General features: G+C 44.5%; 1 protein-coding gene and 2 long non-coding RNA genes across 5 annotated transcripts in view; 1 reads left to right on the top strand and 2 right to left on the bottom strand.

The window, feature by feature from the left end:
* CDH6 (cadherin 6) overlaps nucleotides 1–7,810 on the bottom strand; it is a 104,930-nt gene extending 97,120 nt beyond the window's left edge. For 2 of the 3 annotated variants that reach the window (XM_040547747.1, XM_040547751.1), the window contains exon 1: nucleotides 7,644–7,788. The gene's annotated coding sequence lies outside the window, so the exon portion shown is untranslated. Of the gene's footprint in view, nucleotides 1–7,643 lie in introns of all 3 variants that reach the window. The other variant, XM_040547749.1, reaches the window with a different exon arrangement.
* A 5,635-nt stretch (nucleotides 7,811–13,445) lies between these two features.
* Nucleotides 13,446–14,116, bottom strand: LOC121065442. Its single transcript, XR_005817065.1, has 3 exons — nucleotides 14,060–14,116; nucleotides 13,600–13,721; nucleotides 13,446–13,520 (listed from the first exon to the last, which is right to left on the bottom strand). It is a non-coding gene; the product is annotated as an uncharacterized LOC121065442 (long non-coding RNA).
* A 672-nt stretch (nucleotides 14,117–14,788) lies between these two features.
* LOC121065441 lies at nucleotides 14,789–23,366 on the top strand. Its single transcript, XR_005817064.1, has 3 exons — nucleotides 14,789–14,901; nucleotides 17,927–18,037; nucleotides 23,243–23,366. It is a non-coding gene; the product is annotated as an uncharacterized LOC121065441 (long non-coding RNA).
* The last annotated feature ends 3,971 nt before the right edge of the window (nucleotides 23,367–27,337 follow it).

Here is a 27,337-nt window from a genome sequence, read left to right as displayed (position 1 = left end):
ATAAGGCAGAGAGAGAGAAGAGCACTGCTTTGTTTATAGCAGAAATAACTTGGCAATTATCAGCGGTGAGAAGGGAAGTACAGTAGCAGGACATTCATATTATTTAGACTTAAATGGAGTTTAGATGAAATACAGAGTTTTATAAAAGTGGTTGGCACAGCACAGATTGCTTAAAGGGATGTGGCTGGTGGACTTAAAAGTTGCTTCTGCATCTTTTTCCCTTTCAGCAGTGACAGCTAAATTGAGCACCAATTTCACAAAAGGAATTTGCTCTCTGAAAGGGATTCTAACTCCATATATTCTTGCTCTGTGATCTCCCAGAGCACTCTTCGCCGTGTGAAAATGAGGAAATAGGCTCTCTTGAATCCTTACAGTGGCTGCTCCGTTTGTAAGGCCAGCTCCAAAAGCATTAGGGCACAGTGGGTTGCACGCAGCTCAGAGCCTGGTGCTCTTTGGATCAGACCCCACCATATAGCTTGCAAATTCAAGGCATCTTTTTTGTGTGCATGTCTTCCTGCCTCTCCCTCTATTTATTTACTCCAGGCCAGTTTACTCCAATACCCATGGCAGGGGTGTTGGTGTGCGCCATGTCCTTATTCAGGTAACTTTCCTTTGGCTCACCTTCATACCTATGCGCTAGGAATACTGCTCCTTAGATGTTTACAAAGCAGGGGTGCTTTGAAATGAATTCCTACAGGCACAGAGGAGAAGAAGAGAGTGGAGCATGACCTCTGGCTGCCCCAAGCCACAGGCAGCAGCATGCAGAAACAGCAGCTTTTTATGAGACTTTTTTATCCCCTCCTGTCTCACAGGCATAAGTAGGTGGGAATGGACAAGGCAGGGAATGGCAAAGAAACTCTGTGGCTGCTCCAACCAGGCCAATGCGGAGAGGAAGGTCATCTTCACCTTGCTTAGGGACAGCTCAGATTACTGTCCCCTGAGGATAAAATATTCAGTCTAGTCCCAGACTGCTCTGGAGCTACCCAGCCTCCCTCTTCCCCTCGGCACAGAACATGACTGAACAAACAAGCAAAAGACATCCAGAAAGTCCTTTGGGAAGAGAGCGTCAAAGCGGCTACAAGGAGTCCTTGAGAAAAATAATTGGCTTTCTTCTGGATGAAAAAAGAGACCCAAATCTGTTGTTTTTTTTTTCCCCAGCCATTCTTTGATCAGCTCCAACAACTTGAGTAAGCAGCATAGAGGTGGGAGGGTTGACTGCAAGCTGCACTCACTGTAGATCCTGGTTCAGCATCCCTGCTGTGCTGCGGACTCCTGGCGTGACCTTGGGCAAGCCACTCACCTCCGCTGTGATCCGCTTCCCCCCTCCATAAAACAGGGCCAGCTGCAGAGACCAGCCTCTCTGGGGGCTGCGTGGTGAAGACGCATATTTTTAGAGACAGTGGAACACTCAAATAGCTTTTGAGTGAAGGCCCCATGTAGATCGATGACGCCTTGTCCCTTGTGTGGAGCAAGACCACCAAACATCCACACAGCATCTCACAATGGTAAAGTGCTATTTTTGTGACATGATACTATAAGCTATTTCGCTTTCTTTTTGTCTGTGAAGATGCTTTTGTCAAATAATGATTGCCAGACTAATGACACCCTAAAGTTACAAACCACCAGGCACTCAAAGAGAATCAGTTCAGCAAGGAAGCTGTTTTCACCTGAATGCTTAGGACAAAACTTAAAGCAACCATGCTTTTAATTGTTATTTTTGTTAATGTAGTGGAACTCAGGGGGAAGAGGACACGTGGATTTCCTTCTGAGCGAGAGGGCTTTCCCTTGGGCGAGAGCATCAGTACAGAGGTCGGTCCCTGTGCCACTTGGTGTCCGCACCCTGCTGGGACCTCATGGGGTGTGTGGTCTCCCACCAGCGCCTGTCCCACGTGCAGAACAAACCTGGATTCCCACCTCCTTCGAGAACCTACTGCTGGGTTACCATCAGAGGCAAGTATTTATTTGAGCCTGGTCCCACCAAAGCTGGGCTGGATGCTAATGATGGCATTGATTGAGCAGCCTTCGTGCTTATAGGAGCTATTCACTGACGATTGAGAGGCAGCAGTTAGGGAGAAGGCAGCTCTGTCTCACACCCAGACCAGCACGCACTTGCAGTACCTGGGGAAACGACTTGTTTTTAATTTCTGTGCTAATTTCCAGTTCCTGCTGACCCTTCTCCTAGGTGCTCCTGCTCTGGTTCCGTGATTAGATGTAGAAGTGGGAAAGAAACACTACCTATTATCTTGCAGGCGGCTGTAAACATTGCAGCAAGATAATGGAATTAGTTTAGCTGAGAGGAATTAAGGTACCCAGATAGGACGGAACCAATCCCATTCATAAAGTGCTCTCTTCTGTGTGCTGCGATGTGTCATTAGGGTAGAGCTGTGGGGATACAATGGGTATTTATGTTGCAAATCAAATCCAATAGTCACATTCTGGCTATAAGCGAGCACTTTCTGAATATATAGAAATATATATGTATATCCTGGCAAGGCAGGCTAATTAATCCATAAAATATCTGCCCGCAATGCCAGAATGATGCCATTATTGAGCAGGTTACTTAAAACATAGCTAGGTTGGCACCGTTCCTGAGCACAACCAGATGGAAGTGTGTCTGCTCTTTGCATGCGTGCTTGGTGGAGAGGACGGCATGGGGACTGCGTCTTGTGGCCGGGGTGAGACAAAGCCGTGTCAGTGCAATGGTGGACGTCGCAGCACAGTTTCGAGGGCTCTGGCACCATCACAGTCAAGCAACCACTGTGTTGATTCCAGCTTCTTTTTGGGGGTCCAGCACTGTAACTCATGGAGAACCCCACGTCAAATGCACCTTTTCTGCACTGGCAGGGCCCACAGGCTCCCCACCACAAAGGCACGGTCTTTCTTCCCCACCAGCATTGCCCCTTGCCGCTGTAAGGGGGCTGCAGCTTCAGGGAAACTGTTCTGGTTTGCTTTGAAAGAGGGAAATACTGAGAGGGGAGGGCAGCTTCATAGGATGGGACGTACTGACCAGCCACGTTAATTCACTCACTCTAAAAAGAGTCCTGAACTACAGTTATGCTGATTTCGTCAGGGAATGCCCCTGTTAACGAACAAAAGCATAAATACAAATATTCACAGTATTTGTTTGCACCTTTCAGTGCCAAGCACACAGCCAGGAAAATAAATAAAGTGAGAGACGACGTTGGCAGCCAGCCACACCTGGAGTAAGTACCAGGGATGGTCATGGGTGCAAGGCTGGAGAAGGCTGCCTGAATTAGAGAGGGGAAGCCACTGGTGGGCGATGAGGATTGGGACGCACAGCAGTGCCCTAGGGAAGCTGGGGAGCCTGAGGCTGGATGGACCCCCAGCAGATATGGGGCAGTTGTTTGGGAAGGGTGAGAGAAGCTCTTAGGGTGAGATGTACAGCAAGAAGAACCCACACCGATGTGAGGAGGAGCACTCAAAAAAAAAAAACTGACTTAAAAAACGCTTTTATGCAGCACTTTCTCCACCTAGCTCTCCTGCAGTGTCACTCACAACGCGACCCCGAGAGGACAACTTTTTCTGTCACTTCCCTGGTTAGCATAAGGCTGCTGGTGTTTTGCATTTGTTATGCATTCTTCAAGGGTGTTTTTAAAACTCAAACAGGGACTACTAATCTGCCCTGTACCTTTTGTTAAGCAAATAGAGACAGAAAGCAGCAGAGTTTAATCACGCTAAATGTCCCCTCTGCATCTCTTCTCTCCCCATCCTGAACGAAAGGAGCCGAGATGTCAAGACATCTCCCTTCATTTCACCAGCCCCCTTGGAAAGGGCTGCCATGACTAAGCAAGCAGCACCAGCGAGCGAGCTGCTGCCAGATTTTATCTCCACCAGAGCACATTCGGGCACTTAGGCTGCAACTCGAACCCCGCATAGAGTCCACAGAAGAGATTGGGTTCGGCAGCACGCGGAGCCGTCTGCTGATGGGGGGCTCGCCTCCAAGGTTTCTGTTGGAAAGGAGCTGAATTTGGCCCCCAGTGGGGGTGAGGATAACCACAGCTACGGTTATCTGCCTTGTTTCTGAGAACTGGGAACCAAAGTAATTTACCAAAGTAATTATTTAGAAACAAAGCAAAAAGAAGCAACCCCCCAATGACTCCAAGCCTTTGAAGAAAGCAGCACGGTTGGTGCAGCTAGTGGTGTCTTGAAGGGGTTAATTAAGAAGTCTTCCTGACACCCAGCTCCCAATGCGGGGCCTCTCCGTGGCATTTCCTGCACACGCACGATAATCAAAAGATACTGAAAACCAATTCTGTTTTATTCTGGTATAATTGCAACGGAGTCACCAGAGGAATTGCAACCATTATGCAGGATGAGGCACCATCGCAGTGGGGCCTGCTGTTTCCAACGGATTTTACCCACTCGTTCTTATAGATTTCAGCTACCTTTCATTTCAGTAATTAGCCACCATTTCCAAGGAGATCCATAAGCAATTTCCTGCCCATCTTGAGCCATACTGCTACGAGATTGCACTAGCAACTGAGCAGAGTTTAAAAGTAGTCAACGAAGGGCAGACAGCATGCTAAAAAGTTAAGCAAGAGATGGATGCCACCATTTAACAGCAGAGAAATGTCGATGCCCTCCGGATCTGCTCGACCACTGCAAAAGGCACGGGCACCCGCTGGAAACCCAACAGCGATTCCTTCCCAACCCCAATTTTTGCATTGCAGGAGTCTATAACACCAAGCAGGTTGGTGTGCTGAAATCTTCAGCCAAAGCAAAAATCATGGAGCAGACCCGAGGGGGGATGATCCTGCCCGAGGGACCCGGCGTGCCCTTGGGTCGCCGAGCGGAGGAGCTCAGGTCGGATCTCGGCTGGGGAGCTGCACAGGCACGAACACAACTTCCACCAAGTTTACATTGGGTTCAAGATCTTCAGCAGAAAGGAGCCGGGGGGAGGAAGCATTTTTTAATGCATGTGTTTTGCTTTCAAGGAAGTCTCTCAGCTAAATATTTTTGAAACAGCAGATGGCAAAACGCAAACTTTATGAAAGGGAAGGCTGCCTTGAGCGGCAGGTTACTGCTTGCAGGGGAAAGCTGTGCAAGGGAGGGAGGGAGAGAGGAGTCAGAAGTTAAGATGCATATTTCTAGCTGAACAACTTGGTTGGAAAATGACGACCATGTCTATAAATGTGCTCGTTGGAGTGCTGGCATGGCAATATGTAAGAGCTGTGAACTGGTGTGAAAGCTAAAATACCTAGAGGGACTAATAAGTCCCCATGGGGACCCCAGTTTTCCAGGTCCTTAAATGGCTGCAAAGGATAATTGCAGAGAACTACAACAGGACTGAATCAATGCCACTTTCCCTGAAAAAAATAAAATAAAATAAAAAATGTATTTCTGCCTCTGATTATGTTGCTCTGCAAGGACTGGCTGCCTGCCCCCCCTGCCTCCTCCACCTCAAAAGTCAACTGCAAGCCACTAGAAATATGTCCAGAAAGATTATGGTGCAGCTGAAAGCCAGAAGCATATGAGATTATATATTTACCGGTGCCGTGTCAGATAACATCTGAGAAGAGAGGAGAGGAAAAAGGGATTCAGCCCTGCAGTCTTTATTAGCATGTTTGGGCTGTTTAAAGGAGCTATCCAATTGTGGCATTGCTGCCAGGCCTCTAAAACTGTATATATCCATGATAAAGGAATCTACTTGATCTTGATCACAAGCCTCCAAGCCCGACCCGGCTCTCCTGTGACATGCAAACTTATTACCTTTAAACAGGAATTAGAAAAAAAAAAAAAGAAATGAATAGGGATGCACCATTACCCATAGCATTATATTGCTCAGGAACAGATGTTAATCAATTTTATGGAATGCTTTAAGTAATATGCAAGCACTTCTGCACAGAACTGGCTGCGTAATAGAGATTGCAGCCCAGCAAATACATGAGATAAGCCTTTATCTTGACTGGGAGAATTATGCCTATTTTGCTTAAAACCGAAGAGGTCTTCACGTTCGAGCAATTTTATTCCCCCCGAACTATGTTATTTCCAGGGTGCTATTACATACAGCCCTATGACAAAAGGGAATGAAAATAACCTTGCTCTTGATCGTGCCATTCTCCTTGCGCGTGTGTTCGCACACACAGCCCGTGAAGTGCACATGTGGACGTGTGTGCTGCCCTCGCCGATTCCCGGGGAAACGGGCACAGCTTTCCCCTCTGCTCCGGCTGTGCCAGAAGAAGGGTCAATCAGAGAACGGACTGACCTTACGCTCGGTAAGTAATTTTTGCTACAGAACCTCCCCATGCAGTGCTAACTGAACTTTGAAACCTCACATCGTGTAGAAGTAGAAGGAAAAAGATGCCCCAGCCTCTGGATTTGTATAAAAGTAGCAACTGTGCCATCATGCTGGGAGTAATTTTGGTCATTAAGCTTCTTGATCCTTGAATGTCATCAGGAGTTACTTAGGTGACCATCCACTTGCACTTACAAAGTACTGCATTTAACTCTCCATAAAATATGGATTTTATTGCAGCAGTGACAGGACTTCTTCCCACAGCCACTGACCTCTACCGCTATTGCTTATCTCTTGGCTCAACCTTCTGCACAAGAATACACATAGAGAGTATCCGCACCGTGTGCCGGTGTGCGTGCATGTGGGTGTTACATGCACATGAATATAGAAACAGTTCAATCTATCTGACATACGAAGTGTGTTACCAGCTCCTTAGAAACACTGACAACAACCAGATTCAGCACTTTCTTTCTGTAATTATCCAACTTCTCTCCTGTAAAATGCCGCTACGCCTACCCGCTCTCTTCCCCCAGCTCCATCGCTCCCCAGCCTGTGCCTTCCTCACATGAAGGCTTTCACGTTTGTCAGTGCCGGCAGCGTCCCCAGGTCTGCCCTCTCGGCCCCTTCCTCGCACCGAGGGAGCGCCTCACTTCAGCTGGGCTCCCCTTTCAGCTCCGCACTTTGCCTCTCCTTTCGCTTCTCATCCGGAGGGTTTTGCCCTGTATCCATTTCCCTGCGACTCAGCAGTGCCAAAAAGCCAGGACAGTTTTTTTTTTTTTTTTTTTTTTTTTCTTCTCTTTTAATTTTCTAAGTTCTTCTACTGTGTCTCCTCTCCCGGCATTATTCGTGCTCTTATTCTTGTTATTACTGTTCCCACCATTGTTCCAAAGGCACGCCACCCTCCTCCTGCCCTCCCCACCTTCCCGCACCCCCAGCCCCTCGCTGCCCAGCAGGCACACGCCGCATCCCTTCGCCCGGCTTGCGGTGACAGCGTCGTGCCCCCTGCCCGCCCCCAGCCCACCGGGCACAGCGTGGGAGAGCCCTGGGGCTGGGATGGAGGATTGGGGTTGGGATGAAGGATTGGGGTTGGGATGGAGGGTTGGGGCTGGGATGGAGGGTTGTGGTTGGGATGGAGGGTTGGGGCTGGGATGGAGGGTTGGGGTTGGGATGGAGGGGTTGGGGCTGGGATGGAGGGTTGGGGGGCGGGGGGGGGGGGGTAGGAGCCCCTTGCCACCCTACAGCCAACTTTGCAGAATAAGTGCTCCCCCCCCCCCCGCCCCCAAATCCTTGAATTAGCGTTCCCAATAAGCGCAGGGAAAGGGCAGGAGAAGGGGGAAGGCGGCTGGCAGGAGAGGGCGGAAAGTTGCGCGGAGCCCCCGCTCCTTACCGGCACGCAGCGGCGGCGGCTCCCCGGCCCCTGCTCGGCGGCGCTCAGCCCGCCCGCCTCTCTCTGGGGCTGCCGCTCGGCCGGCAGCACTTTTTAACTCCAGCATGCAGGCAGCCCGAGCCGAGGGGGCTCTCCATCTGATTGGTTTCCATTCAGTGCTCCTGATTAATAAAAAAAAAAAAAAAAAAAAAAAAAAAAGAGGGAGAGAGAAAGAAGGGAGGGGGGGAGGGATGGGAGGGAAAGGAAAAAAAAAAAAAAAAAGACAAACTCCTCCCTCCCTGCCTGCCTCCCCGGCAGGCGTACACCCGCATACGCACACACACAGACACACGGACACACACACACCCGCACCCCCAGCCCTGCGGATGCCGGAGCCGCCGCCCCAGGGCCGGGATGCTCGGAGCGGGACGGGCTCTGCGAGTGGAGGCGGTGGGAGGGCGCAGGGGGGGTCCTGCCCTGCCGACCCCCCTTTTCTCCAGCCCCCCCCCGAGCAGCTCCGTGCGGGAGGCAGCCGGCGGCCGGCTCCGTGTCCCCCCCCCCCCCCCCCCCCCCCCCCCGGTGACAACTGCGGCGGGCAAGGGGCGCGGGGGGACCGCGGCCGCCGGGGGCTGGACACGAGGGGTCGCAGGGCGGGGTGGCGGCTGCCTGCCGGCACCGTTTGCACCCAAAAAAAAGGAGCCCCGGGCGGCTGAGCTGCGCTCAGTCCCTGCAAGACGCACGGCAAATGCCGCCCCAAGTGCGGCTTTGCGCTCCTCGCCTCCCAGCGCCTCTCCCCGGCCTTAGGTTTGACCTTTATCGTCTCCTTTCCTGTCTTGCTAGCCCACCGTAAGCCTTCGGGTATTTTTTTTCCCTCCCTTCTTCATCCCACCTCCCGCAATCTGTGCTGGCTGAACGTCTTAAGGATGGCTCTGCGCTGGCTCTAAGCCACCTTTGTGTCCTCCCGCTCCTGGACCGTTCCAAGGCTTTTAGCGTGATTTAAGCGCTGCGAGCACCACAAGTTCAGGTAACTCTCCTGCTGCCCGTGCTGTCCCTCCTGCGGTGCTGCAGCAGCTCCGCAGCACGGCTCTCATCCCCCACATAGGGCCTGTGCTCCTTAAGGCTGCCCCCAAGCTGTTCCCTGCAGTGGCTGTGCTGGCAGAGCCCTTCCTCAGCACAAAATCGGACTTGTAAGGGCTCCGCGTGATACCTCCCATCGCCAAGGCACTGGAAAGAGGCCGGATTCTGCCTGCCGTGTGTTTGCGAGCCCTCCTAATGCAGATGGCCCCACAAAGCCACCTAGGTGGCACGGCTCTTCCCGGCCGCATCGCCTTTCCACGCGGCTGGCTTGTTGCAGTGCGCGGATCATTCTGCTCGCTCTTCTTTAAACTTCCCCTGGTCCCCTCATTAGCAGTTTTTTTGGCATTGACGGGTCAGAAGTATTTGCAGGGTATTCCCGAGGGCCCCTCCTGGACACCATCTCTCTCTCCCTTATGACAGACCACATTTGCAGGCTTCCTTTTTCCCTGCCATATTGCATTGTCAATGTCTGATTCACTGCCCACTCTGACCCTGAGGTCTCCTTGGGCATTATTCATTTCTGGATGTGTCTCATTCTAGTTAGCTTTAATAAGGCTGCTCTAGGCTTTTTTTTTTTTTTTTTTTCTTGGCATTATTTCCTCAGACAGGACAGGGCTATTTATGTCCTAGATGGACTTCTGTATTTTCGTCAAGAAGGAAAGATTAGCACAGGAACTGTTGTGTTCTCCAAAGCATCTACTTGGAGTTTTTGTCTTCTCATTAATTACATCAATTTGTGGTTGACAGTTTTAAGTCCGTTGCTGTGTGAAGAAGACTTGTTTTCATTTTTGAGGGACATTGTCAAGGTGATGCCCTTCCTTTTCAACCCTCTTCTGTTGACAGCTATAATGATATTAGAATTCCCAGACTGGATCAGGCCATTAGGCCATGAAGTGTCCTGTACCTGACACATCAGCTGAGTAAAATGTTCAGCTAGGCATGTGAAAATTAATCAAAATCAACGTTGGTTGAAATCTACTGCCCTGACATGAGGTGGAGAATTTAAGAAGGTTCAAAGAAGGACTGGCTGGCTATGTGTCCAGCTTGCAGTGGTCAGAGTTGTTACACCTAATACTTACAAAAAAAAAAAAAAAAAAAAGGAAAGTAGATTAAACTATTTTTTTTTCAGCTGTTGAACCCATCTGATATTTGGAAATCAGGATGAGTACTCCATGTAAAACATATCATCACACACCCACCTTGCCTGGGGCTGTTTTCTGAAGCAACTGATTCTGCCCATGGATAGACATAGCACTGAACTGGCCAGAACGAAGATCCTAAGTGGCAAAGTCTGCCTCTATGGTCTCTGTGGAATACTCAAACTGTGACCAAAATGTCCATGAATCTCATCAGTGCAAAAACCAAAATACAGCGTGAGATAGGAATATGTGATATTTTCCTCTAAGCTATTCAGGAGAGATCTCATTTCTAAACAATGGAAGATTTTATGTGGGGTTTAAGGACTAGAAAGAAATTTTCTGAAGCCACTGAAAAGCTACCTACAGTTCACTACAAGCTGCAGTATCTGTGAAACAATCTGAAGGTCTCACTTTGTAAATTCTCACATGAACAAGACACTTCAGAGTTTTCACAGCCCTATTTATTTTTCAAAAATGTGAAGGGATCTTCTGGCTTTGTAAAGGGGAAACCTCAATGTAACAGAATTTCTCCTCACTCTTGTCATTTTTATTTTTATTTTCCAGATGAAGACAAAAAAATCCCCCCCCAAAATTACAATTTTGCTTCACTGCAAGAGCAGGAAAGAAATTGTGTTTAACCTGGTAAGCAATAGGCTGATGCCAAAAATTTTAAGATAGAATAAATTATTAACTTGGTGTCACATCATTACAGATGCAATGCATGCTCACCATGCAAATCTTTAAAAATCCACAGTTTAACACTTCTGACCTTCTGCGATAATGAGTTCCACAGGTGAACTATATAGGGTATAAATGTGTCTTTTATGTTTGTTTGCTTTATATTTATAGCCTTGTAATTGCAGTGTCAGATTATATTAAGGATCAAGAAAATAGTGAGCTCCTGGATAGCTTAAACCATGTATTTTTTTTTTTTTCATTTATTCTTGCTACTAGAATCCAAATTGTTTTCATTTTTTTGCCTCCCCAAGCTTGAATGCTACATGTTTCCTAAGTCTCTAAACCCAGCATTTAGGACCGTGCAGGGATCAAGGATCAGCCAGACAATTGTAAGAGGCCAAGATCCCTCAAGCCATACAAGCTTCTCACAGCACTGAACATGACCCTGTGTGTGTTTCTAATCCCAATCCTTTGCAATACAAAGGAAACTGGCTAGTTTCAACCACTTTCCTGTCCTCTTCTGCCCATACCTATGGTCTGGTGGACCACTGGAGAGGTAATGGTTTGCTAGATGGATCCCAGTGACTGCACACAACCCCCTGTTGCATGTTTTTCTTCTCTGAATAGTTTTGTTCTTGATGACATCCTTCTTCCAATCAGGCTCCCAAAACAGAAGAGGTTATTCCAGCAAATCTAAATGCCTCATTCTAATTTGAGTTTGTTGGATTTTTTACCTCCTTCAAGAAGCGATGAAGAAAAGCAGGTAATAGCTAGATTTGTGGTTTCATAAGCCATGTGAGGAAGTACTCCATTTCTACCTATGCCATAGATATTTTACAGCAAAAGAGCTTCCCATTGCAAAGTACAAAAGAACAAAGAAAGAAAATTTTCATCATCCTTTGCTCTTTTCATGGAAACATTATGAAATCTACCTGGTTCCTTGTAGCTTGCTCTCTGAACCTCTCAGCTGCCTCCCAAGTAGGGAACCTGGAACTCCAAATCCTTTGAGTTCTCAAGTTTTATGGTTTCTTGAGCGTCTGTCTTTCACAATTTCAGTAGTGAAAGTCAGGAGATGAAGGTAATTAGAAAATAATAACAATTTTGGTTTCTCCTTTGTTTTCTCCTTTTAACAGCATGGAACTTCTGGTTGAAGTTTTAGTTGAAGATGAGAATTTATTTTAAAAAGTGTTCTGGAAATTCAATTTTCTAGCATGCTATTTCTCTGCTGCTCTGTGCACCTCTGAACTGTTCAAAATAGCACCATTTTTCTTTAAGAAATGGCTATTACTTCCAAATTGAATAATCCTGACTATCATGACCCTCCCCCAGTTTTTCCTCTGGTGTCTTGCCCGTGGATGATAAAAACAAGCCCTGTTTCAGTGAAAGTCATACTGAAACAGATATTTTAAAAGCTGTCACACACCTCTGAATTTTTTGCCTCTCCTAATTCCAGTGGTATTGAAATATCACAAGAACAGCTGTTGTTATGTTGCTTATGGAGTCAGTAATTACAGAATTGTGTTGTGAAAACAACAAGCTAAAGAATGGCAGATACATCCCACATACATCCAATTTAGTTATGTTCAGCCGGACTGAACCGTTCAACTTCAGGGTTCAGCCCAGACTCGTTGCAAACCACAAGGAAACTTTGCTTTTAAGCATGACGGTAAGGAGTCCTTCACCTTGGCATTACCAATATGTCTGACTGATCGTTCCTGGCAGAAGCATAAAAATGTGAGCATAGACAAATAGGACATGTAAATAGCAGCTAACGCATTGGGAGTTTCGTTGCCTCAACAGGTTATAATTGCTCTAATCAGCACTCCCACAAGCAGCTAGCACTTCTGCTTGCCATAGAAGAGGCCTGAAAGGGCAGAAACATCTTCCATTTGAAACACCATGGCAATAAATACATCACAACCAGTATGGTCTTTAAAACCAAAAGCTTGCATGATTGGGATAAGTGAGGAGCCAACACACATCTGCATGCATGGGCTAGTAGCAAATGGAAAATCAGATTGTGTCCCTTCAGCTGAACAAACGCTACACAGTGAGATCAGTTCATGACCACGTTTCACTATAGGTCATTTGGGCGCACTCTGAATCTTGATGGCTTCCCTGTAACTGATAAGAAATGTTATCAGTGTTCCTCTGATGCTGCTGTTGTAGGAGGTGTTAGTCATGGGCACTAGGCAGAGTCTGTAGACACTACTCCTTTCCACATGCAAGGATACCGCAGTTATATTAGAAGCCAGTGCTGTTTGGCCAGCTCTGTCAAAGCTTTGGGTGCTTTTGGAATATTTTAAAAAATGCACAGAAGTGTTTTTCAAGAAATGCTTCATTTTCTCGGAAAACTCCCTTTAATTTGTTGTGGAACTCACAGCACTCGTCTGCAGGGCTGCATTTGCTATGAAAGTGCACCACTTGGGCTGTGAATGCTATTATTTATTTGTGTGAAGCTTGCATTCTTGGCAGTCCCCAGTCTGTTTATATTCATCAATTCTCTCTTCTTTTAGGGACCAAACTTCCTGTGTAAGTTACCCTGGCTTAACCAGTTTCTCCTCCCTGCCAGAGCCACAGTAGCTGTCTGTGTGTACTCATGGCTGGTAGGGAACACCATGTAATTCAACTTCGTCATTCTTGTTCACCGTGGACTCGGCTAAAAAGAATTATCTTCCATTTGTTCCTGGCTAAGTGTGCCTATATGAACAGTGTCTATCCTTAACCTGATGTAGGCTACTCACTGTGCAGTAATAACTTGCTTGTGAGTCTGACATGAACATACTTTATATTTTAATAACCTCTGGAGAATTGACTGTCTTTGCAGTCTGTGCTCACACAGCACCTAGCACAATGGGACAAAAAGCACTAAAAAGGTGCAAAAAGATGCAAATAATACATCAGAATCCATGTGTATTTTTCAGTAGTACACATGTGCACACATCCACTCGCAGACTTCCCGGCCCAAAGGGTTTGTCACCTAAATTGAGCCAAAAGGCAAATGCTGAAAAGGAAAATGAAGAGATGAAGTGAGTTAAGCTTCACGCAGCGGGTTGGTTTAGATCTGGGGATGAAATCCAAACCTGATTCCTGCTCCACTCCAGCTCACACCAGTGTCTTATCCTCCTATTCACAGTGCCTGCCGCATCTGTCTCCTACCAAAGGTTTCAGTCCAGGCATATCTTTCTCACTTCTCAGATAAGTCCTGCTGAGAACCACAGGTCATTCCCTCCTCAGCTGATCAATTCCTCCTTCTCAGGATTATGACTTATTCCAAATCTTCATCTCTCCAGATAATGCTATTCACTCGTATACCTGCTTGTGTGTGAGGTTAGTTCATCCACACAAGCAATACTAGGTCAGTTTGGAGTAGTTTTCTAAAAAGTGGTGCTTTTCTTTCCCTCAACTGCTCTACTTTTTGATTCCTATAGCCTTGGTTGACCGCAGTCATCTGTGGGATTACACTAGAGCTGAATTCTCTACCATACACCTTACACTAAGGTTTTAAATCCACATTATAGTTTTATTAACAAAGTAGCTTACGTCACTTTTCCCTCTTCAACCCAGGGTCACGTTGCTCCTGCTTCTGTCACAATTCACCAGATTTCTGTCACCAAAACCACCTGTGGGATGTGCTGTATGGTCAGTCACAGAAACTGGTGTCATTGGAAACCTAACTTTGGCTAAAGTCATTTTTAGTTTAAATATTTGAGTCATCTGTTGCAGTGTAAAATATGAGGAAATAGTGAACAACTGCATATATATACATACATGTGCATACATGCATTACATGCATGCATGTATATGCGTTTATACATATTTACATACATACATTCATGCGTATGCGGAGGTTGCGGAACTTCTTAAATGACAATGTCATTGGAAAAAAAAAAAGTAATGTCAGATTGCACATTAAAAGGTACATTTCCTTTTCAGGAGAAATTATACAGCAGCATAGTAATGAAAATGATGAAAATTTCCCAAGATATTTCTCTAGAGTAGCTAGCTATGTACAGAATTTGCAAAATGAGCTAGAGGTTTTTATGAGCACTTACGTGAGCTAATCAACAAATCTGCTGCCACCCTTCCTGCTTGCTGAGTGATATTGTCATCCCAGCAAAAACAAACACCCTGTACACCACGTGGGCCCTATGCATGACACTTTATATAAGTGCTATAACTCGTTGTTCCTGATGTTTGGCTGAAGGCAAAGGGCTAGCAAGATTCTCAACAATGAAATTTATGCGGGCTGTTTTATTATTCTCCACAATAGGTCTTTCTTCTGCTTCCTTCTTTTTTGGAATTCCTCTCATCTGCTTCCTCCCAAGAGCCTTCGTCTGAAGAATGCACACTTCAGCTCCTTGTGCCTGGTTTCAAGCCGCCAGGTGGGCCAGTCATCAGAGACCTCCTAGTGATCCCAGTTTTTGGAGTCCAGTGACCAGTATATTTTAATAGATACCTAGTCCCTACCTCTTGTGGGTGTAAAACTCTTGCTCCCGTAAGAGGGTGACGCTAATCCGAGCCTGCAGTTTAAGAAGGCAGGAACACTGTGAATTCAAGCAGATGTCCACATTTTAGATGAAGGTGTGATTGCAGCCAAAAGGCTAGGAATACCTGTGCAGTGTTTGTAAATACACATACTCTCCTTAGGAGGCTGCAGCCTTTTGAAAATTTCCATCTCTTCTGCTCCCATGCTGTTTGCCTGTACCCCCCTCTTCCTAATCCTTCGGGTTATATACGTGGTTGCCCAGTCATCCTGTGTTCTCTCTCCCCACAAGCCCTGCTCCTTTCAGGTAACCTGTAGGAACCAGGAGCCAAACCCTTGGCAGAATATTTTATGTCTCCTTCCATACGGAATTGCACAACTATACCTACAGGCGACATTTCGAGTATGATCCCTATGGATGTGGCATCTCGCTGCAGGTTGCCATGAAGTGCAATGCAAATATTGAAACTGCATAATGCAGCTGGCTTCTCAGCCTCGTATTAATGTAATTTTAGGTCTTTTTTTTCTTAAATGAGGAGAAACATTTGCTCTGCTGTAAAGGATTTGCAGTCAGAAGAAGCGGCAACCTTTTATTTTGCATTTAATGAGAATAGCCCCCACTAGAAAAGAGCATATTGTCAGGACCTTTTTTATTTACTTTCTCAATTAGCAGCAAACTGTGATAGTAATTCATGGGGGAATTAACACTCTGTTTTCTGCATTTCACTGTCTCCTCTGCCTGTAGCTATTTTAGGAAGTGCAACACTGTGGGATATACCTAGTTCCCGTTAATAGGTACTGTACTGAAAGGAGAGAGCTAAACATCTTCTAGCTGATCCTCTTTCTAATTTTTTGTTCAGTGGGCCTTCTAGCAGGGTGGGAAACATTCAGCAGGAATCAGAGCGATGCAAGTGGGCTTTTGTAAGAACAGACCATCTTGCAGTTGAGTGGAAATGAGTAGACTAGCAAGCACCCATGATAAAGCAGAGGAAGGCAGCAGCTGCTCTTGGATTCCTGGCAAGCATGAGCTGTCCACACTCAATGGATGATAAGTTTATCTGTGACTGAAATGTTGGTTTATTGACCGGGGTTGTAGCTCTGCAAGTTAATTAGCAACAGGCTGAACTTTGGGCACCTGAGTTCCCCCAAGGCTGGGATGTCTGGTTTACATCTTTGAATCAGGGGTTGAGACGCTATGGGGATTAGCACTGCAGCAAGCCCCCTGTGGACTATGGAGGGTTAAAAAAAATCCTGTTTACATGTTCTCCTTGAACTGGGTGAGGAAATATTTCCTGAACCCACAGGCTTTTTTTTCACACTTGAAATACTGTATAGCCAATTTGAATATTTTTCTAGTGCTTAACATTAGCATCTCTCACACAGTTTACATTACTTTGACTTATGGAGGTCCCACTGTGGAGGATTTGGAAAAACTAAAGTTCTGTATTAGTAAGCCCGTGACAGAAAAAGAGGCAATTATCTCTTACTTAAAAGCTCCAAAGTGTAATTCTTGCAATTAATTCCTACAAGGTTCAGAGAATCTAGGCTGGGTTTGGTTTGTGGTAGATATTTACATTCTCCTTCGATCGGCTATATGTTTATATATAAGAACACTGATTTCAATAACAATCTTCTATTTAAACTTGCAAGTCAAACAGACCCTATGGTGCATCTGATGTAAATTAGTGAACCGTTGTTAGAAATCCAGCTGAGTATCTGATGCTACAGTTTAAAATAGGTTTCTAGGCATGTCTTTGACTCAAAAGTTAAAAAAAAGAAAAAGAAAAAAAAAAAGAAAAGGAAAAACAAGAAAAAAAAAAGCTCATAGACTCATAAAGCTCTTTCTTTCTAGAATTAATTCTCTTTTCTGTTTTCTCCCATATGACTAGCTATATATCAGCTAAACAACATGATAGGGAAAATACCCAACTATTCAGAGATATAAAAACAACCTAATGCAGCACACACCCCAGCAGGAATTTCACCCATAGGAACTGTTGGGGTGGGGCATTAGGAAAGAGCTATAATTTATAATTGGCTACTGTTCATCAGACAAAAAAGAGAAATTCTGAGTTCAAAAGGGACTTCAAAATGTGAACCTGTCAGAGCCTCTGCATTGTGTTTGCTTTGGATAGTGCATTAACATCTCTAGCAAAGCTTATGTTATTTTGAGTGATGGAGGTCCTACTGTGTAGGGCTGGGGAAAAAAATAAAGTTCTATATTAGTGAGCATGTGACTGGAGAAAAAGGCAATTATCTCTTTCTTTAAGAGCTACAAAGTACAGTGGTGGTAGCTTCTGACAAGAGTAAACTCAACGTGCACAGCTTAAAGGCAAATTGAGGACGTACAGATGAAAAGTTCAGCCCTCTCTTCCTTCCCCCCTCCTTTCCTTACCCACCCTTATGATCTCTTTGCTACAGTTTGAGAGAAAATCTGGGGCACTTGTTTCTTTTATTTCTTCCAGATTGTTATTTTATCTTCATTTTTGGTAGAGCAGTAATGATATCCAGTGGCTGCTTAGATGAATCACTGATAGATATTCCTTAGGGATATTCCAGAAAAATGCATCCCAGCCAGGACTTATTTCCTAAGTCACAGCGTGAGTCTGAAACCTCTATGGTCTGCCAACAGTAATCAGCTCCTGTCACTGGTCAAGTTTCCATTATTTTTTCCCTGGTGCTCTTCTTCAACCCTTCTATTTTCTCCACCCCCACCAGCAATTAAAGGCTGCAGCGACTCTCTTATGTGTGTTAGGAGGACAGAACACACACAGGAGCCTTTTCTTACCTTTTCATTTTATCTCCAGAACATTACAGCTTTTTTTTTTTTTTTTTTTTTTTTTTTTTTTTTTTCTCCCTTTGCACTCACTAAGTTATGTTGCCTTGGTTTGGGATTTACAAGATTCTTCCATTTCTTTTCTCAGGTGCTTCACAAGGGGAAAACTGGCCATGCATTTCTCCTCTTTGAAATCTGCAAGGAATAGAGGCATAATCAATAGAAAAAGAGAAGATCAGGAATATTACAGTGAAAAGAGGTGAGCTCTATTCAGGGATCCGAAACCTTGCCATGAAAAATTACATGTACAAAGGCTCCACATCAATTAAGGAGGCGAATGCTGCTGCTGTATTCGGTAATTGCTTCTAAAGTGCAAAATAATCTCTCCGAAGTGCAGGCTGTGTCGTGAACTGAACTATGAGCTAGAGAGCGGGGCCGTTCTGCTACTTCTGAGCCACCCAGCCGAATTTTGACTGTGCTGTTAGCCACCAGGGCTGCTTTGCCACTGGGAACGGACCATTGCAGAAGCTGTGCCAGCAACGTCACAAAATCTCCCTGCAAAATCTCCGAGCTGCGGTGTTCCCTTTTATGGGAAAGTTGCTCTCCCAGCATGGCTTTTAGGGTGACAGCGCATCAGGTCTCCCTCCCAAAGAAGCCCCTTTCGGTTGAACTCTACTTGTTGCATCAGCTGCCTGTTAGAAAGCAGCCAGTCGCTGCTTTCACTCCGCAGGCAAATTTCTAAAGAAAAACGCCACTAGAGCTGGCCTAAAATCATTTCCCTGACTTGTCTGACAGTTTATCTGTTACTGTAGCAGTACTGAGAGCTCCTGCGGACGAGCTTACATGATGTGGAGCAAATGCTGCCGGCTTTTCCCCCATGTCCTGCGAGCAGTGCTGGTCACTGTGCTGACCCCACCATGTTTCGAGCTCTGTGGCAACTCTTCCCTGTCATAGTTGATGTACATGGTGTATATTTGCAGCATTGCTCCCAGAGGTATGAGTATCTTAGGAACAGCACTCTGTCACACTGGCACTTCTCACCGCACAGTCTTTGTCTTAAAATAGGCAGAGCAGACTGGGAGATGTTTACAGTAAAACAAAAGCTCTAGGTGGAGCAAATTATCCTTGTGGTATTTAATTTGTGATTCACGCTCATCTATGACTCTTCCTGCTTCTCTGCAATTAAAAGAGCCTGTAACTACACATAAGAATTTAGATTTAGCTTAGTCAGGTTTGGATGCCAAACTTCTTTTGCTTTTCAGCAGCATTTGGGTGCTAAACTGTTCATTCTTCCCTTAAAAAGAATCCCAGGATTCAAGGTGTACTTTTTTTTTTTTTTCTTTTTTGTCTTTGTGCCTAGGTTTTGTGTTACAGGGATCCAGTAAATATTTTACAATTCTCCCACTAGTATTGCAATAACATCTCCATGGGATATTGGAACACCATAACAAAAAAGCCACATTCATACATGTAAAATTTTTAGCAGATCCTAGCTAACTAGCATATTTGCAGGGTGCCATGTCATGATCAAAAACTGACGTTATCATCCCTGTAGGAAAGCCCCAGTGAGGTCACGTTGCATTACAACTGCTGAGGATTTTCTCTCTCATGTCTTCTGCTTGGGGCTAGAAAGACTGTAAGCTGGGTGTTCGCTGTCCCAAAGAATTAAACAAAACTCCAAACTTAAAAGCAATTATTTCTGCTTATTTTAATCAATGTTCACCAGTTTGGATCATCATTATTTCAACAAAAGAATTGTTTATCCCATTCTTATTAGATCTCAAATTAGTATCGTCTGGCGGTACAGTAACTGGAATAATAAATGTACTCATATTAGCTGATACATATTAGCACACCACAATCCATGTACAGCACATACAAGTAGTATTTAATAAAAGTTTGCCTAATGGGACATATACTAATATGGTACTTTCTTTCCTTTGGATCTGACTATAGTGATTTCTCGTGTTATATCTTAGCCTTTCTAGGCCTTTAAACTGCTGAGTAAGCAGAGGAGGTAAGGTCACTCTTCTTTTCCGCTGCCACTGCTATTAGCAGCAACTGATGTAGTTGCAACAGAAATAATGCTGTCCTCATTTGTTCTCTCCTCTGGTACCATACAGAAGCTTTTCTGAATGTTAACAAAAGGCTCAAAGTGCCTGTCTGGTACGCATAGAAGGGCCTCTGCCATCCTATTTCCTCCTTAATAGGAGGAAAGTCGCTGCCTGAATCATAAGCCCAGCATGGTGGCAGTTGTCTTGCGCAGTGACTCCATTTATTTTATTCGTGTAAAGCTCTGAAGTCAGATCCTTGTTGTCTTTTAATCAGAATAAACTCATCGACTTTCTAGTCTTCACCTTCAAACACTGAGTTATCCAAAGTGTGGGATCAAAGACATGGTGTGGAGCAGGCAAAAGCTGAAAAACAGAAACGTGATGTTTCCTAGTGGGATGTTTGGTTGACTAGAAAGTTCAGAAATAGACAAATACCCCTTTTTTTTCCTCCTCATTGATTTGTCCTCTGCTACTGTGCAGGCTGTAGACACACTGCTAGCCACCCATGCTACTGACATGTTGTTGTGGTCAACTAGAAGGTGTTCTTGGGCTGCAAGACACACTAGGGTTATTGGCTTGCTGAACACAGAAAAAAGTTGTCACAACTGCTTTGTAGCAGAGAATTTTTTTTTCTTTCTGTACTTCTGTATTACCTTAACTCTTTTCAGAAATATGTGCTTTCTCTGGAACAGGCTTACTAGTAAAGAGCAAATCCAACTCATTGCTTTGTATGCGCTAATTCCTACTGATATTGTGTAGATGCCTTCAAATCTAAAAAAACCCAACACTTTAAACCCAGGCCCCCTCTGTAAATATAGCTGCCATATTCCTGCTTTTATTCACAATATAGTTTGAAAGACTGTAACTTGCATCAGCTATCACCAGCCATGTTTTCAAAGAAGGTCAGGGCTCTGCCCCCATAACATGCCCACGGGAAGCTGTCTTTGTTCTCACCTTTTTTCAACTCCACTTATGAATTGAAACAAAGCTAACTGTACCAACATCTTTTTCTAATATTGGTGTGCATGAGTGGAATTGGTTATTCTCCTAGAAGGCCTACATATATTCCAAGTAACAAGACATGAACAATCTGAAGTTATGCAAATTAGCCTCTTCCAAAACATTGAGACTGAGAGGCCCCCAGCTAACAAACTCTTCTGTCATCTTCCAGGACAACTCTGTCATCTCTTCTGCTCCACCACTGAAAGTGTAAGGCACATCCAGGGCATTTCCATTCTGCAATAAACTTTTAATGAATGTCAAGGCTTTTCTGGCTCCACGGGGTAGGGACCAGTTCAGACCATCCCTAGTAGGAGAAGTATAGGAACAGAGAGTGAAGTTGCAATTAAAACAGCAAACCTTGTTGTTGAGAAGATGCAACTCCACATACTTCTGCAGGGCAGTGCAGTGGAGACAAGGTTACCCGGGTCCCTTCCTGCTCATGGTGCAGCTGGAGGGGTTGCCTCACAGTGAAAAGAGGATCTAGCAATGCCTCTTTGATGGGGCAGCATCTGCTCAAAGAGCACAATGCAAAGTACTCCAGCAGCTGCCATTCTCTTCTGGCTGCTGCCTGTTCGTGGGACATGTGGAAATGCTGCCCCTGTTCCCCTGCTCCGGGGTCTCTGAGGAATCAGGCTGTAGGATGCCAGTTGGATTATAGTGAAGAGTAAGTTGAACAATGAAATATCTTTTTTTTTTATACAGCTCTATTATTTCCAAACATAAATTTAAGTGGAGAGGTTAAGGATAGGAGCCTGCTAAAAGAGGTGATTTGAACGTTATCAACTGGAGTAAAAGGAAGTGTGTGCTAAGCAGGGATCTCAATTGTGAAAAAGAAAATTAATCTATCTGTTGAATTATTTGCATGGGTGATAGCACCATGATATCTGGCACTTTACAGGTATTATGAATCTTCTCAGTTCGCTGTAGCTTCATCAGAAAAAGTTCACGCTCTGTTCTGAAGTGGGAGCAGCATCAAGCTCACTAGAGGTGTTCAACGCTTCTGCCACTGAACTGTGTATGAATTTTACCATTTGTGGGAGTTGGCTGATACTCCCAGCATTATGAGCTGCCAGCTGCATATGAGTAGGCAACAGAGGAATGAAAAGAGAATGAAAATAATTTGACAGCTTTTATAATATTTTTCATTCTTTTTCTTAACCGTCACTGCAGCTGTGCCCCAGAGCCTTTTTGCCCTGTAGGATCAGCACCTGGGTTACCAAACGTGGGATGTAGAATGTTTGCTTTATGTTGGGTCATGGTCCTACATGAAGAGATTTCCAGGGTCAGAGGAAGCCCTTGGCAGAGATAGCAGGAGGTTGCTTCTTTTCTGTGAGCCTACTTAGGGACAGGGGACTCTGGAGGCTGCGGTGGGTACCAGGGGCTGGGACATCCCTGGAGACGAGCAGGGGACAAGCGCGGAGCCAGGGCTCAGAGGTGGCTGAGAGAAAAAGACATTCTCTGGGGACCAGAGGGCATGGTCTGCACATCTGTACTGCTGGGATGGAAGCAAGCCTGCAGTCATGGACCTCTCTTTGGGATGCAGCAAGTGTGATGGGGATTGGATTACAGCCCTCTTATTTCTCTTCTACCTCACCAATCGTTTTGATAAGTGCACTTAACAAGTTCAAATTTATACCTGGTTTCCCATATCTTTGAAAGTTGTTTGGCTTTGTTTATTCTCTAATTAAAATAAAGTTTTAAGCTTGCAGGGCATTTAGATTTTGGGGGGAATTCACCTCAAGTTAAAGGTGTAGGTGGAGCACCCTCAAAGCTCTTGGTGATGGAGGTTCCCTCCTCCTTTTTATTTTATTTTTTTTCAAACTGCAGGTATTTAAAAAGAACTTTTTACATAAACTGCCGTAGTATGGATAAAAATAGCAGAGGAGAACAAATTTCTAAGAAAATTGCATACGTGTGTTACAAGTTTGTGAACACTGTGTTATAAAGATAATATCTGCTTCCAGATAAATGGTGCTCTGCAAACTGTGGTAGTTCTGTACGTATCTGTCAGCTTGTAGTGATTCACAAACTGCAGGACTTTCAGCCAAGAAGCAATTTCATTTCTGTTTGCTTTTTCCCTACATTATGTGTTCAAGTACTTTGAATCAAGCAAATTCTGGGTGCCAAAATATTATGCATCAGAAATGAGAGAAGGTGAAAAGTGTGTGTACAGTGCTTGGTTTCTCACTGTTCCCAGTGGCTTCAACTGCAGAAATAGGAAGCAGCTGACAGGGAGAAGGAAAGGGCGCTGGTGGTAGAGGTGGGAGGATGCAGTGCGCTGCTCAACTGTGCCACGGGTGTGTGCAGCTGTGTTTAATATAGACTGTTGCCCCCTGAGCTGGACTGAGAAAGCCCAAAGCAGCTGGAAAGCACGCTGTGCTGAGGTGTATCCTGCTGTGTTTTTCCAGCTCATCGTATGCAGGCTGGCCCATGTGAGGGTGTGTGTGCTACAGCTGCACATCTCAGTATCGACACAGCCCCCAACTCCACACAGAGGACTGAGACTGTGGAGAATGGATGAGGACAGAGAGAATGAAGGTATGTTAATTTATATGCAGACTGTATTTAGCACTAGTTCTGGTGCATTGATCTGATACATTATCACCTAAGAACTAGTTTGAGTTTGAGTCATTTCAGTGTGAATGAATAGCCTACACTGATCTCCATGTTACTGTGTCAAGTTTATTACCTCTGCTATTCATACTGGTTAGGTGGAAGCTAGATTATGTATCTCCACAGTGTGCAGAAGCTGTGTCTGAAGCTGCAATGTTTACCTAATCCTAGGAGCAGGAGGACTTAATCCTAGGATTTAAGAGGACCAGGTCCTTGGAAAGCAGTGTGTAACTAGCGAACTAGTTGCACGGGCACTACAATGCTGCCTCAGATCTGGGAATCTTAACTGCTGTTTCTTAGCTGGTAGTTATAATCTCTGTAAATAAAGATAAGTGTACACTTCCTTGTTCTGGAAAGAAGTTGGTCCATGAGCACTGGGAGCAAGCCTTCTTCCCTAGGAACGGTGATTTGAGGTTGGAGGACTGTATTTAATGCTTAGTCCACAGCCTTTCAGTCATCCTTTCAGCAGCAGGATCTCTTCCTTGCCGTCCTTTTTTTCCTTTTTTTTTTTTTTTTTTTTTTTTTTTTTCCCAAAAGACAAAAGGGCGAAGAGCTTCTGTCCTTTTGTCAGGTTTTTCTAGGTGTGGCCAATGAGTTCAAAAGTAATGGTTAGGACAATGTCTTAGAGAGATGAATACCCACACAGACAGCAAAATCACATTGGAAAAGAGATTTGAAAAGAAAAACACAGTACAAGAGAAAGGCTGCCTTGGCTTATGTAGCACAGTAGTAGAGTTGCTTAAACGTGATCTGCCTGGGCAACAGTTTCACTTAATTAGGATTTTATTAAATTTTATGGAGATAAAGTTCCTTTATCTGTGATTGGTATGATAAATGAGGCACATGTTTTAATTTTCCAGAAACTTTAATTCCTAGGTGTACAAAGTCACCTGGCAGTCAGAATAGCTACTGGAAATCCCCCCAGAGGCTTGTCCCTTTTCCAGCCCAATCCAATCCCCAGGCAAGAACCCAAGCTGTGCAACACTTTGGACACTGAGCTTTATGAACCCAAGAATGGAGACTATGATGGGTCCAGACATGCAGTCTGCTGCTGCTGTTGTTGTACTTGGTCAGCTTGAACTCTGCATTGTACTCTCCAAGCCCCACGGCTGCTCATTTCAGTGATACCAGTGCTGACCCAGCAGCAGCGGAGCTGGAGCAGTCCTGCCTTACACTTCTTCACAACGAAGCTCAGGTGGGAGGAGCAGGTGTAAAGCAGCTTAATGCACTCTAATCAACAGTGGCCACCAAACTGCAGACTATTAAGAAATAATGGGAATATCCCAGCCAAATCTAAGGTAAGTTTCTAGCAAAAAGGCCCCTAAAGGTTCTTGGGGGTGCTGTGAAATCATACTTGTACCAATGAGTGGCCTGGGGTGGTCCATCCAAAGCTGACATGTAATGAATCTGGCCTGATTTACGTGAATAATTTGAGTAATAACTTCTTCCAACCGACAAGTAAGGCTCTTGCAAGAATGATTATGCCATAATTTATCAATGAAATGGGCTTCCAACATGCAGAGTCAGCAGGATCTTTTCCTTAGCCTGGGTAACAGATATTGTTACCTCTTGCTTGGTCAGAGGTGAGATGCTGCTCTTTTGGCCTCATTAAGCTTATCGAAGAGCCTGTGGCTTATTTAGTTAGAGTTTAAATAAAACTCTACTGGAAATGCATTGCTTCTTTGGGACTAACCATTTTTCTCACCGTTAGGTCCAATTCTACGAAACTCAGTCAGGTTCCCAAGTGCTCTCTCCTGGCGTTTTTAATATGAAAAGCCATGAAGGAATTAACCGAAGTTGACCATAGATTTGTGTTTTAGTCTATGTACTAGAAGTTTATCTATCTGCTTCTCTTTTCTCTCTACATACAGTTTTTAGTTAAGGCAAAATATAACTTCATCTATTATTTTGTACTGTGTTTTTTAAACTATTACCTCATCTATATCCAAATTTTTAGTTTGTAGTGTTTTGGTATGATTTTGGTATAAATTTAAATGCTTTATGTAGAGATGCCAATTTTTCATTAGCCTTTATGAAGATTTCGTTTTTTATGTTGCTGGAGAGTATGCTATAATCCTGTCATATAAGCATTTGCCATACCTTACAGTACTGCAGTTGTCAGGAATGCAAAGCTAGTTTGTTCACTAGTATCCCATTCATCAATCCTGAAAGCCACAAAGGCCATAAGAAGGTGCTTAGCTTCCCTGCCTGCCTGGGAAACTCACCTTCCAAATGCAAGATCTTCAAATTGTTCTTCCTGCAGTCTGATTCTGAAATCATCTTCATTGTTGCATCGTTTGCAATTTCAGCTAACTACCGGGATGTTGGAAGTTATCTGTTCTCAGAGACTTCAATAAGTCCCGAAAAAGAAGAAGTTTGCTTTCTGCTAGTAGAATTTGTAAGTCTCTTTGTGTCTATCTAGTTGCTTGCCAGGACTAACCATGGCTTTATTTTGATCATATAGTCCAATAACTGTTTTGGCTGTTAATTTCTCTTTGACCAATGAACCATTTGTGACCATAGCTCCCATGATCCCAAAGACACCTATTGATACTTAATGGTACTACAGTTCCAAAAACAGAATAATTAGGTTTTTTGTTTGTTTGTTTTTTTTCCCAATCCAGAAGAAGAACTAAAATGAGAAAAATATGTAGTTACGAATACTTTTCTATTCTGTACGGTGGTAGGAAAGAGTGGTCTCCATATTTTCTATAGCTCTGATGATTAAGAGATGGTGGGATTGTGCCAGTAAGCACCAGATAAAACCTAACCACTGGCAATCTCTAGGGACATGCTCAACAAATCAAAGGAAAACAATGGATGAAAGGAAGACAAACCCAATATTATAGATGACATTCAGCTTTATGTTTTGGAGTGCTGCAGGAGGAATTTGTTTCTTGCATTTAGGATGCAGGTTGCACACCCAGAAGAAATGCTTTTGTGAGCCATTTCTTCTGACTCATTAGCCGTGCAGACCATAGGACTTCCCTAATTGACTAAATTATCACCTGAGCTTGCCAAATATATAGCTTGCTATATATATCTTCAGACATCCCATCCTCACTGAAACATTTCCAGTGATGGAGATTCTAGCCTGTAACACTTCTAACACTCCAGTGGTTAATTATCCTCACTGTTAAAAATGTCTGCCTTACGGCTGGCTTGAATTTTGTCTAGTTCCGACTTTCAGACTTTGGCTTTTCTTATGCTTTGTTTGCTAAGTTGAGATAATGAAGAGACATTTATAAAGAGTCCTTAGGTAGTGCTGCCCTGCCTTTGATCAAATCACACCTCAATCTTCTTGTCATTAGGCTAAGAAATGTCACCATAGGGCATGTGTTTCAGTGCATTTAATCATCCAAGCAGCTCTTCTCATAACCTTTGTCAATCTATTATCATCCCCCCTGTAGTGTGGACATCAGAACAGGACAGTATTCCCTCTGTAGGCTCACACCATGCAAAATACCCATATCCTATACCTTAATCTCAGTTGGGATTCTTCTGCTCATTTACCCAAAGGCTGCATGAAGAATTGAATTAATTTAACAGTTTTTTTTTTTTTCAGAGTTGGATCCTGAAAACTGTTAATGTCGATTGTGCAGCTTGCACAGAGTAGCCAGATGTTCCAGGAGGTGTTGCACTATTTGTGATTTGCAGTGGCCAGTGCTACAACTAGTACGTATTTGCTTTTCAACACTCTTGAAACAATTCTGTATGGTAATATGTGTTCCTTTTCCAGCTGACCATGTGTTCCAGTTCTACTGAGCAATTCTTATGCCTACCTGGGCAACCTGCTCTAGGGAACCTGCTTTGGCAGGGGCGTTGGACCCGATGATCTCTTGAGGTCCCTTCCAACCCCTACAGTTCTGTGATTCTGTGATTCTGTGATC

The sequence above is a fragment of the Cygnus olor genome, chromosome 2, assembly GCF_009769625.2.
Source record: "Cygnus olor isolate bCygOlo1 chromosome 2, bCygOlo1.pri.v2, whole genome shotgun sequence".
NCBI lineage: Eukaryota > Metazoa > Chordata > Aves > Anseriformes > Anatidae > Cygnus > Cygnus olor.
This window is presented reverse-complemented; position numbering and strand designations above follow the sequence as displayed.